This window comes from Miniopterus schreibersii (assembly GCF_964146895.1).
Source record: "Miniopterus schreibersii genome assembly, chromosome: 11".
Lineage (NCBI taxonomy): Eukaryota > Metazoa > Chordata > Mammalia > Chiroptera > Miniopteridae > Miniopterus > Miniopterus schreibersii.
Window position 1 is genome coordinate 55188426 of NC_138111.1, and position 17100 is coordinate 55205525.

At 46.2% G+C, this 17100-nt stretch overlaps 1 protein-coding gene across 3 annotated transcripts in view; it reads right to left on the reverse strand.

Moving 5' to 3' along the window:
* RPS6 (ribosomal protein S6) overlaps nucleotides 1-17100 on the reverse strand; it is a 36262-nt gene that overhangs the window by 17558 nt on the left and 1604 nt on the right. Inside the window, exon 2 of one of the 3 annotated variants that reach the window (XM_081150528.1) lies at nucleotides 14725-15175. The exons of 1 other annotated variant lie outside the window; for it this stretch is intronic. The gene's annotated coding sequence lies outside the window, so the exon portion shown is untranslated. Of the gene's footprint in view, nucleotides 1-10041; nucleotides 10183-14724; nucleotides 15176-17100 lie in introns of those variants that run through there. One more of the 3 variants, XM_081150530.1, reaches the window with a different exon arrangement.

A 17100-nucleotide genomic window follows, 5' to 3' on the forward strand; every position in this document is an offset into this window, starting at 1 on the left:
CCACAGAGAAACCTCACACCCATTAGGAGCCATTTCCCATCCCCAGTCCCCCAAACTGCCACGCCATCTGAGCCCTGGGTAACCACAGACCTGCTGCTTCGCAACAGGTTGCCCTGTTCTGGGTATTTCATATAATGGAATCGCACAGTATGTGACATTGGTAACTTGCTTCTTTCACTTTGTTCCCATTCTTTCTTAAACCTGCTCCAGTCAGGATTACGTCCCCACTTAAACTATCCTTTTAGGAAGGTAATTAACAGTAGTCATCTTGCCCCCTCGTTCTTCCCCCGCCTCACAGGTGGTGCCGTCCTAGCCTCCTGGCTAGTTCCTCTCGTCTCCCCTCCAGATGTGGGCGTCCCCGGGGCTCAGTCCTTGCTGCTCTTCTCTTTCTCTCTGCACCCCCCTCAGCCACTCAGCTGGACCTTGGCGTTGGGGAGACCACTAGCTTGCTATAAAAGTCTGCTCCCATAGAATTCTGCTACCAGGAATATGGAATAAGCATACTTTCCCTCCTCCTCCTAAGTAGAACTAAAATCCCCGGACATTTTATATAAAACAGGCATCTGAAATGCGGAAAGAAGGCAGGCTGGCTAGAGACTCACCATGAAAAATGGCATGGTGGTGAGTTCCCTGGGTTTTCTTTTTTGCCTCATACATCCAAGACTTGGAGCTGAAGAAGCCAGCAACTCCAAGTGCCAACAGCATAGACCAAAAAATCCTCAACGATAGCCTGCTTTTTCTAGTCAGAGGACCAGCAAAGGGTCAGCTTAGCAAAACAGAAATTTAAGATAATACATTTTACTCTAGCTAAACACCACAGGAAAACAAACAGGGAAAAACCCACAGCCCAACCACACAGGCAAAGGTTGAATGTAAACCTAGACTTCACCCTTATGAGGTTGTAATGATATTTCCCAATAATCCTGCCAGGTGGTGTCAGAGAAAGCCAAGCAGGGAGTTGAAGTTTCATCCCTGCTGCCAGTAATGAGACTCCCCCCACCTCAGTTGTCAGTGGAGACAACAGGGAGAGCCTGGACTTCCACTCCCATCATCAATAAAGAGGAGTCTCCTCTTAGGTGTCAATTTGGCAACATGGACATCTATCTCCACCTGGCAGAAATAAGGCAGTATTCCCCCCGCCCCCCCAAAGCAGTATCAGAGAAAGGCAGCTAAAACAGAAGGTTTAAATAAGATCCTGAGTTGTATAACCTAATACTAAGATGCCAAGGTTTTGATAGAAAATCACTCATCATACCAAGAATGAGAAAGATCTCAAACTGAATGAAGAACAGAAATAGATGCAAACATGGAGATGATGGAAATGTTAACATTATCTGGCAATAATTTTAAAGCAACTATGATAAAAAGGTTTCAATGAGCAATTAATATTTCACTTGAAACTAAAAAAAAAAAAAAAAAAAAAAAGACTTAGCAAAGAAATGGAAAGTCTCAGCAAAGTAATACAAGCTGTAAAGAAGAGCTAAATAGAAATTTAGAACTGAAAAGTATAATAACCAAAATAAAAAGCTCGGTGGATGGACTCAAAATCAGAATGGAGAGGGTAGATGAAAGACTCAGTGAAATGGAAGATATAACAATAGAAGTTACCTAATCCGAACAATGGAGAAAAAATATTTTTGAAAAACAAACAGGGACTAAGGGAATTGGGAACTAAAAAAAGACCTAATATTCATGTTAAAAGCAGCCAGACAAAAACAACGTTTACTTATCGGAGAAAACAATTTGAATGACAGCAGATTTCTCATCAGAAACCATGGAGGCTAGAAAGAAGTGGCATACTGTTTTTTCAAGTGCTGAAAGAAAAAAACCCGTCAGAATCCTTTACCCCTCAAAAATATTCTTCATGGATGAGGGGAAAGCTACACGTTCTCAGATGAAAGAAAATGAAAAGAGCTTGTTGCCCGCAGAACTTCTCTAAAAGAATGGCTAAAGGATGCTCTCTAAACAGAAAGTGATGAAAGAATGATGCCTGGAACATTAGGAAGAAATAGCACTGTAAGCAAGAACACGGGTAAACACAATAGACTTTCCTTTTCCTTTTGAGTGTTCTAAATAATGTTGAGTGGTTGCAACAAAAATGATAACACTGATGTAGTCCTAAAAGTATGAGAAAATATTTAATACGATTATATTATAAATGGGAGAGAGCAAAAGGATAAAAAGAAGCTAAGGTTTCTATACTTTGCTTGAATAGGTAAAATGACAACACTGGTAAATTGTGGTAGGTTATGAATACAAAATGTAATACCTACAGCAACTGCTAGCAGAACAAAGATATATACTCAAAAACACTACAGAGAGCCCGGCCGGTGTGGCTCAGCGGTTGAGCATCAACCTAGGATCCAGGGGATCGGGGTTTGATTCCCGGTCAGGGCACATGCGGGTTGCAGGCTCGATCCCCAGTCAGGGGCGTGCGGGAGGTAGCCAATCAATGATTCTCACATCATTGATGATGTTTCTCTCTCTCTCTCCCTCTCCCTTCCTCTCTCTGAAATCAATAAAGATATATGTAAAAATAAAAAAGATTCCTTTCCTATTAAAAAACAACAATACTATAGAGAAATCCAAATGGAATTCTAGAAAATGTTGAAATGACCCACAAGAAGACGGGAAAAAAAACAAAAAGCAGAGAGAACCACCACAAAGCAAAAAATAAAAGGGCATAATTAAGACCTAACATATCAACCACTACACTAAATGTAACTTTGTTTCAGTTACATATTTACACATACTATATGTTGATATTTTATCTAAATGATTTCTTATTGTGCATTGTGGTGAAAAAGTATTTTTCAATTCACTGCCCTAAGGAATCACTGAGGGCAGAGCTCTCCTGGTCACTCCGATCATACAAATGAAATTCAGGTTCTGATCCCCTTAGGAAAACAAAGGCTTGGTCTAGCTGCACAACTGCAGGATGTCCCTTCTGGGCCTGACAAGCTCTGGCAACAACTGGCACTGGGATTCTGGCAGTTTCTTCCATGGCTGGACGTTAAGAGTGGATTTAACTCGGTCGAGCTCCCATCCAGTAGGAAATCACAAAGACCCCAGGAGCACCACAATGAGGGTTGTGGCTCAGAGACAACCTGGACGCCACCCACTTCTTATTTCTGAGTAGCAGGAATGGTGGCCACTATGAAAAACCCATGAGTTGTTTGTAGTTAGTTGGTATGTGCAAGAGATGCCCAAATTGTTCTTTAAAATTGTCACTACAAACCTTGTCAAAAGGTTTCTTTGAAATGCTCAACCTAAAATATACTAGCAACTTTTTCATGGTTAAGAGAAATCTAAGCCCTTATGGTCCTGTCCATTCACTTTGGGAACTGTCAAATATTTTTAGAATGAAATTTCTTCAAATTTTTATACATAAGAGGCGAGTGAAGTTTCACCTAACTTCTGTATCATTAGTTCCCCAAATGACATTGCTAATGAGTGAGATTGAAGATCTGTGGCTCTTCTTGGTATTTACCCTGGAACTTTCCTGGCAATGACTGTCCCCATCTACAGAATATACTATACTTTAAATCCTTGTCTCCAACTGTTACGATGATTAGAGAATTTAATAAAAAAGGTGATCTTCTCACTAGTCCCAATCTCTCTCTCTCTGAGGCCGCTGGCCTCATACATGGACCCCTTAATTTCAGTAGACAACTTACTCCCCCACTTTGTTCAGAAGTATGAACCCCTTCAGTCTCCTCTCATTCTAAAAATGTGTCTACATGTTCATATGTACTCTCCACATCCCCCCCTTTCTTAGCATAGAGTTCTGTTAGGACACTTGGTTTTAAGTCACAGAAACCCAACTCAAACTGGCTTAAGCAGAGAGGCGACTCTTCTGTGAAGGTCCTGGGTGCCATGGGGACATCTGCATGTGGCTAGATGCCTGAGCACAGCTGGAGCCAGGGACTGTTCGGTTGGGTGCGCTCCTGTCTTTACAGCCCTCTTTGGGATGCGTCAACATTCCCCTGCACTGCTGGCCAGTTCTGCCCGCTCCTCCGCCCTCCTGGGAGAACAGGTGACCAACAGTGCCCAGGTTTACATCTCCGTTCCCTAAGGCGGCCAGGTGGAGGTGGAAGGGCTCCCTTCTGATTCCCGACTCCCACGGATGCAGTCCAATTAGCCAGCTTGGATCAAGACCCACTCCTGGGCCAACGACCTCTAACCACAGACAAGGGTCACAGTGCACTGCCATGGCCGTTCCTATGGTACCCATCTGAACGGAATTGGGGGCAATGGAAGGTGGGAGGTGGGCAGCTGCCAACAGAGAATCAGCAAAAAGTCCCAGAAAAAGAGGGGATGTTGAGACAGACAAAACAGTGTGTCTGTCCCACAGTAATCCTTCTCTCCAGGCAAACTGTAAGATCTTGAGTTTTTTCCATTCCACATCTTCTCATCTCCTTCAGGATCTTTACCCCCTTTGTTTTCTTTTATATTTTAAATCTTTCCTCTGCCTGAGTGCCTTTTCCCTAGGCTCAGGTTTTCTCCAGTCTTTCCTATGCTAAAGGAATGTTCCATAACCCTTCTTCCAGTTCCTGCCCACTCTATGTACCATTCTCCTCGACCAAGTAAGTTTCATCTGCTCCTTACATTTTACCCCAACCTGGTCTTTTCCCTCTTGAATCCTCCTGCCTCCATTTCCCCAAGTTCTTACTTGGTCTCTGAAAGGCTGAAGGTAGAGCGAGGAAAACATGAAGCTGATGGGCCATTGTGATGCAGCTCTTCCACTGGGTGTGATTCGCACACGCACCAGGGCTGACTTCCTCACAGCACATCTTAGGCAACACATAGCCCAGTTCCAAGGGACACCCTGTATTGTGAGGCATGGCACTGACCAGTCCCTGACCTTTCTAGCTTCCTGGTTCCAGAGAGTCTGTGGCCACAGTACCACCTGGACCCCACCCAGGCCGCTGATAGTCATCTTGTTTACCAAGCCTCTCTGGGTGAAAGGGCCTTCTCATGCACAGGCTGGGAGGGGGCCCTCTCACGCCACTTGTCATTTGCTTCCTCAGGTGGGGAAAACCTCCCTATCAGTTCTGTGCCCTCTGGAATGAAGGGGACAGGTAACAACCACAGGGTCGACCAGAACTGCTGCTTTACGGGTACCCACACCTAAAGGCTGAAGCCTCGGCACTAGCTGAGCCAACCTACCTTCTGGTGTTCTCGGCTACGTGGGTGTTTGTAGGGACACCTTATCTAATGAAGCCCTTTGCTTCTTCAGTTTAAAAAAAAATTATTATGGAAAATTTTAAACACATACAAAGTAGAAAGACTAATTTAATGTGTCTTCCATCCCATTTCAACAGTTATCCACTTAAGAGCACTGCTGTTCCATCTGTACCACTAAAACAACACCCTCCCGTTATTCCAAAACAAATCTCATATATCTGTAAAAATTTCAGTATGTATCTCTAAACAACAATGCTCCTTTTATGGTTTGTTTTTGGTTTTGCTCAGGTTTATACTTTACATGCAATAAAATTTACCTTTTAAGGTACAGGTCTGAGGTTTTAGAGGCTCACTTAGTCACATAACCATCGCAATCAGGATATAGAACAGTTCTGTCACCACTCAAAGCTCTCCCTTTCCCACCTCCAAGTAACTCAACACTGAACGGCACTTGATGTTACACTTCGGTCCTTGAATTTGGCTAAGAAAATAATTCCGAGCCAAGGAACTCAAATACAAGCGAAAGTTCATTTAGGAGGAAAAACAAGATGGCGCGTAGGTCACAGCTGCACCCGCCGCCTCCCGCAACCACATCAAAATTACAACTAAACTACAGAACCACCGTCACTCAGGGCCTCCTGAGATCTGGCTGCACAGAAGCCCCACAAGCAGGGAGCTGAAGGAGCGTCGGGACTGGTAGGAGGGGCGGAGACGTGGGCGGATAGGGGCTGAATCACAGAGACCCGGCCGCGGGCCCACACCGGGGGCCGGGGTTGAGACCCGGGAGGGAATCTCAGTAGCAGAGGTTTCCCGGAGGAGGGAGGAGGGAGGAGGGAGGGGTCCCAGCCCTGCAGCAGGCCCCCAGCCCAGGGCTCCAGGGCCAGGAAGAGATGTCCCCACAACTCCGGGCTGTGAAACCAGAGGGACTGTGGCTGAGGGTCGCGGAGGCTGCGGGAGCCCCAGCAGCTCCTCTAAAGGGCCTGGCATGGACTCACTCAAATGCGCTCCCTCTGAGCCCAGTGCCCGGCAGCAGGAAAGGACCCGGGACACTCGGGGAGGAACTAACCTGCCAGAGATCTGGGCGAGAGGCGGAGGGCGGCTTCCTCCAGGCAGAAGGGCTGGCGGAGGCCATGGCTCCTTTGGTGAGTCCTCCCCGCACACAGCCGGCGGGCAGGCGCCATGTTTGAATCGCCAGCACCTGGCTCCCACCTTTGGCCCCGCCCCGTGATTCCCGGAGGCCCCGCCCCTCCCCACCTGCAGCTCATCCAGGCCATTTCCAGGGGCTTTTCTGTGCAAGTGGCCTCTGGAGCCTCACGCTTAGGACTTTCCTAAAATCTCTCAAACAAGCAGCAGCTGGCCCCATACGGCTTGATAAGTGGTCCCAGGCCTGGCACTAGCAGCAGCCTGCACTGGCTCATAGCTTGGCCTCTCCTGGACACGGCCAAGCCCAGCACAAGTAGCAGCCAACTATGGTTTGCTGAGTAGCTCATGCTGGGTGGCCCTGGGCAAGGCACTGGCACAGGCTGACTTTGCACCTCCCGGGAGGCCCCAGAGACAGTGCACCTGGTGGTCAGACTCGACCACGCTGGATTACAACCCTACCACAGCCACGAGTGACACACTCAAGGGGCGCACTTGGTGAACCAAAGCTCCACTGAAGCAAATCCTGCTCCACAGAGGTGTCTCCAGCACAGCAGCTCTTTGGCTGTAGCTGCAGCTGGTCCTCACAGCCGATTGGCCTGGGGATCAGTTCCTCCCAGGGATGCCAACAGCAACCAAGGCTCAACTACAACAGGACAGTGCACACAGCCCACACAGGGGAGCACCTAGAAGGCCCAGCTCAGGTGACTGGGGAGGCTGAGCCACTGGACCGTACAGGACACCTACTACACAAAGCCATTCTACCAATTCCAGGAGACATAACAGCTCTACCTAATACATACAAACAAACACCTGGAAGTAGCCAAAATGCGGAGGCAAAGAAACATGTCACAAAGGAAAGAACAAAAGAAATCTCTAGAAGATGAACTAAATGAAATAGATCCAAGCAAGCTAACAGATACAGAGTTCAGAATTTTGGTTGTAAGGATGTTTAAGCAGATGGTTAGGGAAATAACAGAAAATCGATAATAAAGTACCAATTTGAAATGAAGGCTACAAGAACTGAAATGAAGAATAATTTACAGGGAACCAACAGTAGAGTAGAGGATGCTGAGAATCAAATCAGCAATTTGGAACATGAGGAAACAAAAAACACCCAACCAGAAGAGCAAAAACAAAAAAGAATCCTGAAATATGAAAATAGTATAAGGAGCCTCTGGGACAACTTCAAGAGGCCCAGCATTTGTATTATTGGGGTGCCAGAAGGGGAAGAAAGAGACCAAGGAATTGAAAACCTATTTGAAAAAATAATTACAGAAAACTTCCCCTACCTGGGGAAAGAAATCGACTTTCAAGTCCAGGAAGCACAGAGAGTCCCCAAGAAGAGGAACCCACAGAGGCCCACAGCAAGACACATCATAATTAAAATGCCAAAAGTTAAAGACAAAGAGAGAATCTTAAAAGCAGCAAGAGAAAAGGAATTAGTTACCTACAAGGGAGCACCCATACCACTGTCAGCTGATTTCTCAACAGAAACTTTGCAGGCCAGAAGGGAGTGGCAAGAAATATTCAAAGTGATGAAAAACATGGAACTACAACCAAGATTGCTCTACCCAGCAAAGCTATCATTTAGAACTGAAGGTCAAATAAAGAGCTTCACAGATTAAGAAAAAGCTAAAGGAGTTCATCACCACCGGACCAGCACTACAGGAAAAGTTGAAGGGTCTTCTTTAAGAAGAAGCTAATGAACAAAAGAATCTGATGAACTAAATAGATCCAGAGACATTGACACATGCAACAGATGATCATATTTCAGAGGAAAGAGGGAAGGGGGGTGGAGGGTGGGAAGAGATTAACCAAAGAAGTTATATGCATATATGCATAACCCATGGACACAGTCAATAACAGGGTGAAGGCCTGGGGAGGGGGTGGGAGCAAGTGGAGCGGTCAGTTGCGGGGGAAAATGGTATATCTGTAATACTCTCAACAATAAAGATAAATTTAAAAAGTAAAAAAAAAAAAAAGTTCATTTAGAAAGTCACAGGGGTAGAAGTGAGCCATGGTAGAAGTGAGCCAGCTGGGCTGCGTGGACCCAGGAAAGCAAGTTACAGAGGCAAAAGAAGGGCCCTTGGAGCTCAGGAGAAAGCAAAGGTATGCACCTTGAGGGAAGAAAGGGCGAAGGAAAGTCACGGGTGGGGGTGGGCAGGCAGGCAGGCACACTGGGTTCTTCATCTTTAGGGGTTTTATCTGCCTCTCTAAAGGTGGGAATCTTAGGGGAGGTCTCAGGGAAGGATCTCAGTAGAACATTCATCGGTTTTTCCAGGGTGTCTCCTCAGGATATTGGTCTCTATGGATTGGTCAGAACTAAGGTAGTGGGTCACTGGCCACTGCACCTGGTCCACAGGCCAGCCAAGGCCATGGGTTACCCTTCCTGGCCTTGCTGCATTTCTGGGTTTGGGGCTGAAACACAACTGAGGCCTAGATGTTTTCTCAAGTTTGACTAAAACTCTGTCTCTGTGGTTAGCAGAGACCTGAGGCTTTGTTCCTAAGATTATTTGATGTGGATCAAGACCTCATTGTCCTGAGGGCTTAATGCTTAAGGGAGTGGTCCTGCAAAGGGGTTGTATGAGGCTATTCTCGGGTCCCCTCCTTCCTCCTCTAAGGGGGTCTACCACATACCAGGGGAGGAAAGGTCAGGGGAGGGTCCGAACTGCATGAACAGCAATATGAAAAAACAGGGGGTCTAAACCACATGACCAGGGATACGCTAGGGAAAGAAAGGCCACCCTGGGGGTGAGGTCCCACCCTGCAATAATTGTGTTCCCCGTTTTACCTCTTGCTAGGTACCTGGGGCTTTCTGCCCTGGGGACCTTCTGTACCTGGCCTGTCGTTCCAACTCTGCTCATGTCTGTCTAACTGCCCACTATATCATAAGCACAGATCTAGTTTCTGTTCTTTGGTTTTACCTTTCCCAGAATGTCATAAGAACAGAATCATAAAGTAAGTAGCCTTTTGAAGACTAGTGTTTTAAAATAATCATCACATCAGCAGCAGCATCTCCCCCAATCAACAAAAATTCCCCAATATCATCAAATAGTCAGTGTTTACATTTCCATTATTGTCCGGAAAATTATTTGTTGACACTGATTTAAAAGCTAAACAAAGTCTCCACATTGCAATTGGCTGCTTGCTCTATAGAGAATGTATAGGTTTCCCCCCTGTTTTTTTGTTTTAAGAAATTGAGTTCTAGAGGGGATAAACAAGCTGGCGGCGTAGGTAGCAACTGCACCAGCCACCTCCCCCAACCACATCAAAATTACAACTAAAATACAGAACCACCGTCACTCAGAGCCTCCTGAAATCTGGCTGAACAGAAGCCCCACAACCAGGGAAATGAAGGAGCATTAAGAGCGGTAGGAGGGGCAGAGACGCGGGCGGACCGGAGCTGAATTGCAAAGACGCGGCCCACACCTGGTGCCGAGGTTTAAACGCGGGAGGGAATCTCAGTGGCGGAGTTTTCCCGGAGGAGGGAGGGCGTCCCAGCCCCACAGCAGGCCCCCAGCCCAGGAAGAGACGTCCCCACAACTCTGGGCTGTGAAACCAGGGGGGACTGTCCCTGAGGGTTGCAGAGGCTGCGGGAGCCCCAGCAGCTCCTCTAAAGGGCCCGGCACGGACTCACTCAAATGCGCTCCCTCTGAGCCCAGCGCCCGGCAGCGGCCTGAAGGGACCCGGGACACTTGGGGAGGAACTAACCTGCCTGGGATCCGGGCGAGAGGAGGAGGGGCGGCTTCCTCCCAGGGAGATGGGCTGGTGGAAGCCGTTGCTCCTTTGGCGAGTCCTCCCCTCACACAGCCAGTGGGCAGGAGCCATATTTGAGTGGCCAGCACCTGACTCGCACCTTTGGCCCCGCCCCGAGATTCCCGGAGGCCCCGCCCCTCCCCACCTGCAGCTCATCCAGGCCATTTCCAGGGGCTTTTCTGTGCAAGTGGCCTCTGGAGCCTCACGCTTAGGACTTTCCTAAAATCTCTCAAACAAGCAGCAGCTGGCCCCATACAGCTTAATAAGTGGTCCCAGGCCTGGCACTAGCAGCAGCTGCACTGGCTCATAGCTTGGCCTCTCCTGGACACGGCCAAGCCCAGCACAAGTAGCAGCCAACTATGGTTTGCTGAGTAGCTCATGCTGGGTGGCCCTGGGCAAGGCACTGGCACAGGCTGACTTTGCACCTCCCGGGAGGCCCCAGAGACAGTGCACCCGGTGGTCAGACTCGACCACGCTGGATTACAACCCTACCACAGCCACGAGTGACACACTCAAGGGCCGCACTTGGTGAACCAAAGCTCCACTGAAGTAAATCCTGCTCCATAGGGGTATCTCCAGCACAGCAGCTCTTTGGCTGTAGCTGCAGCTGGTCCTCACAGCCGATTGGCCTGGGGATCAGTTCCTCCCAGGGATGCCAACAGCAACCAAGGCTCAACTACAACAGGACAGTGCACACAGCCCACACAGGGGAGCACCTAGAAGGCCCAGCTCAGGTGACTGGGGAGGCTGAGCCACTGGACCGTACAGGACACCTACTACACAAAGCCATTCTACCAATTCCAGGAGACATAACAGCTCTACCTAATACATACAAACAAACACCTGGAAGTAGCCAAAATGCGGAGGCAAAGAAACATGTCACAAAGGAAAGAACAAAAGAAATCTCTAGAAGATGAACTAAATGAAATAGATCCAAGCAAGCTAACAGATACAGAGTTCAGAATTTTGGTTGTAAGGATGTTTAAGCAGATGGTTAGGGAAATAACAGAAAATCGATAATAAAGTACCAATTTGAAATGAAGGCTACAAGAACTGAAATGAAGAATAATTTACAGGGAACCAACAGTAGAGTAGAGGATGCTGAGAATCAAATCAGCAATTTGGAACATGAGGAAACAAAAAACACCCAACCAGAAGAGCAAAAACAAAAAAGAATCCTGAAATATGAAAATAGTATAAGGAGCCTCTGGGACAACTTCAAGAGGCCCAGCATTTGTATTATTGGGGTGCCAGAAGGGGAAGAAAGAGACCAAGGAATTGAAAACCTATTTGAAAAAATAATTACAGAAAACTTCCCCTACCTGGGGAAAGAAATCGACTTTCAAGTCCAGGAAGCACAGAGAGTCCCCAAGAAGAGGAACCCACAGAGGCCCACAGCAAGACACATCATAATTAAAATGCCAAAAGTTAAAGACAAAGAGAGAATCTTAAAAGCAGCAAGAGAAAAGGAATTAGTTACCTACAAGGGAGCACCCATACCACTGTCAGCTGATTTCTCAACAGAAACTTTGCAGGCCAGAAGGGAGTGGCAAGAAATATTCAAAGTGATGAAAAACATGGAACTACAACCAAGATTGCTCTACCCAGCAAAGCTATCATTTAGAACTGAAGGTCAAATAAAGAGCTTCACAGATTAAGAAAAAGCTAAAGGAGTTCATCACCACCGGACCAGCACTACAGGAAAAGTTGAAGGGTCTTCTTTAAGAAGAAGCTAATGAACAAAAGAATCTGATGAACTAAATAGATCCAGAGACACTGACACATGCAACAGATGATCATATTTCAGAGGAAAGAGGGAAGGGGGGTGGAGGGTGGGAAGAGATTAACCAAAGAAGTTATATGCATATATGCATAACCCATGGACACAGTCAATAACAGGGTGAAGGCCTGGGGAGGGGGTGGGAGCAAGTGGAGGGGGTCAGTTGCGGGGGAAAATGGTATATCTGTAATACCCTCAACAATAAAGATAAATTTAAAAATTAAAAAAAAAAAAAATTGAGTTCTCACAGTTTCCCAGATTCTGGATTCGCCGATTGCACCTGCATGTTGTCACCTCTTCTGTTCCCTCTCATCTTGCTACTAAAAGACGGCCAGGGACCAGCAGCATCTGCATCGCCTAGGGGCAGTCTGTTAGAAATGCAGACTCTAGGCCTCCACGCAAGACCTACAGAATCAGAATCTGCGTTTTTAACAGGATCCCCAGGAGACCTGCTTCTGTGAATTGGTAAGGAGCGCTAAGGTTTTGATCTAGTTTAGGTGCTAGGTTTTTGGCAAGACCTCTTTGTAGGTGGTGTCACTTCCTTATTACTTTTCTATTTCTCTCTCCTTTGACGGTTCTTGTCTGCCAGAACTGGTGCTTCTTTGTTACTTAGGCTTCTGTAAAAGTAGGCTTGCCCAAGGCTCTGCCCTCCACCCGCCTCCATTCTCTTTCCCTACTGTGTCCTACTGAGCTCATTTACCCCCAGGGCTTTCAAGTATCGCTTTATTGTTGTGACTCACAAATCTTTCTAAATCCTGACCTTTCCTTGGTGTCCTAACTTGCTTTTTCAGTTGCTGAGAGAATGTATTTTCTTGGATGTTCAGCCTGCCCCTTTAACTCAACAGATCAAAGCCTATTTTCGCTTCTACCTTCCCTTTTGGGTTAGTAACTGAGCCATCTCCTGATCACTCAGGCTAGGCTATTTGAAGCTGCCTTCTATTTGTCCTGCCCTTCCATGTCCTACCTCTAATCAGTGGTTAACTTCTATCAATTCTCCAGTATTTGTCAGCCTCCTTTAGGTTCTGCTGGAGCAAGAAACACGGCCTCTCCCTCCCTACCCAATCTCAGTGGCTGACAATCTGAAGTTTTATTTTTTGCTCACTTTATAAGTTGGCTGGGGTTTGACTGCAGCTCTGCTCTGCTCTGTGTGTCTTCATTCCAGGATCTGGGCAGAAGAAACAGTCCCGATTTGGGGTATGGCAGAGGGAAAAAAACTAGTAATCGCTTTCAAAGCCCCTGCTCAGTCACAGCACGAATCACCTCCATGCACATTCCGTTGGTCAAAGCCAATGACAAGGTCAAGTCCCACTTCAGCAGGTTGGGAAAATGTGTTCAAACATCTGGATCCAATAGCACGCGCCCCCTGTTTTATACCTCAATCGCATATCTTATTTCAATTTCCTTTACCCCTGCCTTAAACTCCACCCCTCAGCTTAGAACCCACATGCCCTGGGAAGCCTTTCCTGAGAGCCTCAGACAAGGTCACACCACTGCTCTCTACTGTACTTTTTCATGGCACATGACACAACCGTAATACATTCTTTATGCAATATTTAGTGTCTGAATTTCCCCCTGGAGACTGTGAGATCCGTGAGGGCAGAGACAGCATCACTTTTGCTCACTGTTTTATCCTTGGCACCCAGAAAAGTGTCTGGGCACCCGGCAAGTACTCAATAATTATATGTAAATGAGTGAATGCTTGCCATAGCCATGCCCCTCCCAGCCCTCACCTGGACTAGCGAGAGGCCTTACCTATAGTTTCTGAGGTCTATTTTAGTCTTCTGCCATCGAGGTTTCCTTCCTAAAGACATACTCTTTTCATATCATCCATCTGTCATTTAGTTCAGCCTCTTCTTGTGCTACTTTTCTAGCTGAAACATAGTATTCGAAGTTTCCTGAACTATTACACTTTCTCTGACCCCCATCCTTTTGCACATGCTGTTCCTGCTGGAGAATTCCTCCCTCCTCAGTGCCCTGCCTGGTAAAATCCTGTCCATCTTGTACATCTCAGTTTTGTTTTGTTTTCCCATTGCTTTTTCAGAGAGAGTAGAGGGGAGAGGGGAGAAAGAGAGGGAAACATCACTGGGACGGGGAATGAACCTGCAACCCATGTACGTGCCCTTGACCTGGAATCGAACCCGTGATCCTTCGGCGAGAGGGCCAATGATCTACCACTGAGCCACACCGGCCAGGGCGTGTACATCTCAGTTCTGATGCTACCTCCTCTGCTGAGTCTCCCTTGGCTCTCAGAGCAGACTTGGGCCCCCACCCCTCTGCTTCCACATTCTATTATGTACCTCCGTTTTAACAATCATCATGTGGTATTCTCATGGTTAGTGTGTTTCTACTGAACTCAGCTCCATGAGGCCAAGAACAATACTCTGTTTGTCTCTACGTTACCCAGCACTTAACGTGGAGCCTTGCACAAAGCAGGTGCTCAAAATGTCTCACATCTTTGCCAGCTACAGTTCTGTCAAAGAAACGCCTTCTTTATCCAGAAGCAGGAGTCAAAACACATGTCAATAAATTCCATGCATTTCTGGCACAGGCAAAGCCACAGGCTTCCAATCAGAGTCACCCTACTTTTACCTACACCCAGTCTGAATGCGGCTCATGGTTTTCCGTGCAGATGAATGAAAGGAGAGAGGCATTTCTAGAGAGGCCTAGTGACAACAGCAGGAAGAGGCCCCAGACGGCTTGGCAGCAAACAGCTAGCGAGCAGCAAATGTGGCCACCTTCTTGCAGCGGTTGTAGTTCTGTTTCCCTGTGAGGCCCTGCTTCCTACAGCCCTCTCCCACACTTCTAAGCCCGGAGACTTTGTTCTTAGATTTAAAAAAACAAAAACAAAGAAATCTTACTTCTTTTGTTTCCTTCTTAGCTGATAAGGGGGGCTGGGCCCTGAGCCCCTGGTTTCCTGGTGATAAGCTGGATGAAAGGATGGCTTCCCCGGCCGGGCTTCTCTTCTCTTCTTCCTTTCCTTGATGGCAGCAGCAAGCTTGGCTTGGCTTTGGTTTTCCAGGGAAGCAAAGTGTCCAGTCCACACACACTGGCTAACACAGTGGTTCCAAGCTCCAGTGTGGCTCCGAATGACCTGGGGGACCTTTTTTTTTAAGCCAAAGGCTGTTGAAGTCCACCCCTAGAGTTCCTGATTTAATAGGTCTGGGGTATGGATCTCTTTCGCATTCCTAACAAGTTGCTAGGCGATGTGGATGCTGCTTCACCATGCTTCATTTGCACAGGCGCCTCTATTTGTTTTTCCTGAGGAAGACTTTGTGACTTGGATGATTTCCACATGAAGGACCAACTGAACTGGATATTTATCATAAGACAGTATTTACTTAGAACAAATAAACATTGTTATAAACTCTGTAAAAACAGAATCTGCTGGCATCCTGACTTCCCTGCAAGGGTGGTTCTCTGAAACCTGCTCTCTCATGGATCTGTATCACTGATGCATATTTAGACCCAAAGCACTGCAAGCAAACTCACTGTTCTCACCTGTCACCTACCCCTGCCCCCACTCTCCCCAAACTCTCTGTTTACACCAGGCATCATATTTTGTATTAAACCAGTAGTCGCTAAGGCATCATACTATTAATATAAATCAACTTAAAAAGTAATTACCTAATTATAAGTCCTAATGTTAAATTACTAAGTTTATATTCATTAAAAAAAGTTAACAATGGAGTGAGTCAAAAATAGCAGAAAAGTTTTAACACAGCTGCAAGACCAACACAGGTGGCTTTGGAGGAATTAAACTTGCGTCCTTTATTCACCAAAGGCGTTTGGCTTGAGCTCTCTCTGTGCAGTTATTAGAACCCAAGTGGTCGGTTTTGACCTTGAAACAGAATTGTCCTTGGCAATAAGAGTTCCTGTGTAGGAGGAAAACTCCCCACCGTTCTTTTAGCAGGACTTGGAGAGAAAGATGACTTCTCGCCAGTGAATTCCATATTTCATTGATGCTAAAATTCATTGTTTTGCATTGTAACATCACTGAAGTCCAGACATATCTTACAATGAAAGGCATTTTATAATCATGGATGGCCAGATGGAGTTTGAGATGTGTTGTCACTGCCTGAACATGCACAAACGCAGTGGTAATTCCTGGTGGCATGACTTGGCAGCTGTAATCTCCATGTTTCTGTCAACAAATCATATAAGGACCATCTGGAAAAGAAACATGCTACCTGTTGTCTGAAAACACTCCACTGACACCTTCGTGTAAGATCAAGAATGTGCCAGCATAAAAATGTGTACACTAGGTGTCAGTGGCTTAAGACATGCTGCATCCCCAGCACCTGGTAATTAAGGACACCAATGACTGAGTTGAAAATGATTCAGAAGAACAGCGATTCTGAGTGTGAAGAAATGATAGCAATTCTTTAATGAATTTATTTTGCTTATATTTTCCTTTTTATGTTTGCACAAGAATGACGTGCGATAACAATGAATGTCTAAGTCTAAAAGCTCATTCTAAATGATGAAAAACCCCATAACAATTCCTCAAAAAATTAAGAATAGAGCTACTATATGACCCAGCAATCCCTCTTCTGGGTATATACCCGAAAAACTCGAAAACATGTATTCGCAAAGATATATGCAGGCCTATGATCATTGCAGCATTATTCACAGTGACCAAGACATGGAAACCAAAGTGTCCCTGTGTTAGAGGACTGGATAAAGAAGGTGTGGGACATGTACACAATGGAAGAGTGCTCAGCCATGAGAAAGGATGGAATATTGCCATTTGCAACAACATGGGTGGACCTTGAGAATATTATGCTAAGTGAAGTAAGTCAGCCAGAAAAAGCTAAGAACCCTATGATTTCACTCACGTGTGGGATATAAAACTGAAACTCGTGGACACAAACAGCAGTGTGGTGGTTGCCAGAGGGAAGGGGGTGGGGGGTGAAGGGGGTCTTAATATACGGTGACAGGAGAAGATATGACTTTGGGTGGTGGGCACACGGCAATATACAAACTTGTAACATAGAAACCCACACCTGAAATCTATATGTTCATATTAACCACTGTCACCCCAATAAATTTAATAAAGTGTTATAAAAATAAATAAATGATTAAAAAAAGCATCACAAATGGTTTACTTGGGACTATCTTTTTAACAGCAGCTTTCAACCTTTTTGATCTGCGGGCTCCTTTTATTTATTGAGGGCCATAAATAACTTTTGATTATGTGGTACTATCTATCGATACTTATGGTATTAGAAATTTAA